The sequence below is a fragment of the Miscanthus floridulus genome, unplaced genomic scaffold (genome assembly GCF_019320115.1).
Source record: "Miscanthus floridulus cultivar M001 unplaced genomic scaffold, ASM1932011v1 fs_107_2_3, whole genome shotgun sequence".
Classification (NCBI taxonomy): domain Eukaryota; kingdom Viridiplantae; phylum Streptophyta; class Magnoliopsida; order Poales; family Poaceae; genus Miscanthus; species Miscanthus floridulus.
In genome coordinates, this window is record NW_027096195.1 from 18,828 (window position 1) to 19,658 (window position 831).

General features: G+C 39.1%; 1 non-coding gene across 1 annotated transcript; it reads right to left on the reverse strand.

Annotated features, from left to right (window-relative positions):
• Positions 1–298: 298 nt before the first annotated feature.
• Positions 299–406, reverse strand: LOC136530328 (small nucleolar RNA R71). Its single transcript, XR_010777747.1, has one exon. It is a non-coding gene; the product is annotated as a small nucleolar RNA R71 (small nucleolar RNA).
• Between the last annotated feature and the right edge of the window lie 425 nt (positions 407–831).

Here is an 831-nt window from a genome sequence, read left to right on the forward strand (position 1 = left end):
CAAAACCAATAAACTTGAGTTTGAGCTCAAGCTAAGCCTCATCAATATGGTGCATGCTACTCCATTCAGCGAAAAGTCACATGAAGATGCTAGTGCTCATCTTCAAAATTTCCTAGAGATAAGTAGCACAATCACCATCAAGGACATTACTCAAGATATCATACTACTGCACCTATTTCCATTATCATTAGTGGGAAGGGCGAAGCAATGGTTCTACACCAATAAAGATAACATCAACACATGGGCAAAATGTTCGAAGGCCTTTTTAGTAAAATTCTTCCCTATAGGGAAGACCAATGCCTTAAGAGGAAAGATTTCTAACTTCCAACAACAGAAAGGAGAAACCATTCAAGAAGCATGGAAACAGTTTTCAAGAATACATTTTAGATTGTCCTCATCATAGAATGGAAGATTGGTTGTTCATGCAAAAAATTTACCATAGATTAACTTAGAAAGCTCATGAACAACTAGATGCCACTGCTAGAGGATCATTTATGTCACTCACCCTTGGAAAAGCAGAAACTCTCATGGAGAAGATAGCCTCTAATCAAGGCTAGTCCCAATGCAATATTCAAGCATGCAAAACGAGTGAAGAAGTACCAGAAGTGGTGTGTCCACTGCCAACTAAGATGGACATACTATTGAATTGGCTTGAACAGCGAGCCAATTACAAGAAAGATCGTCAGGGCATTCAACATGCCTTTAATTCCCAAAACATATGTGGAGAATATTTGGGGTTGATTTCCCCAAATCTCAAGAAGATGCAAACATCATCGTCAACAATTCTGCTCCACAACAACAGAGACAAGGATGGGGTCAACAACAACAATG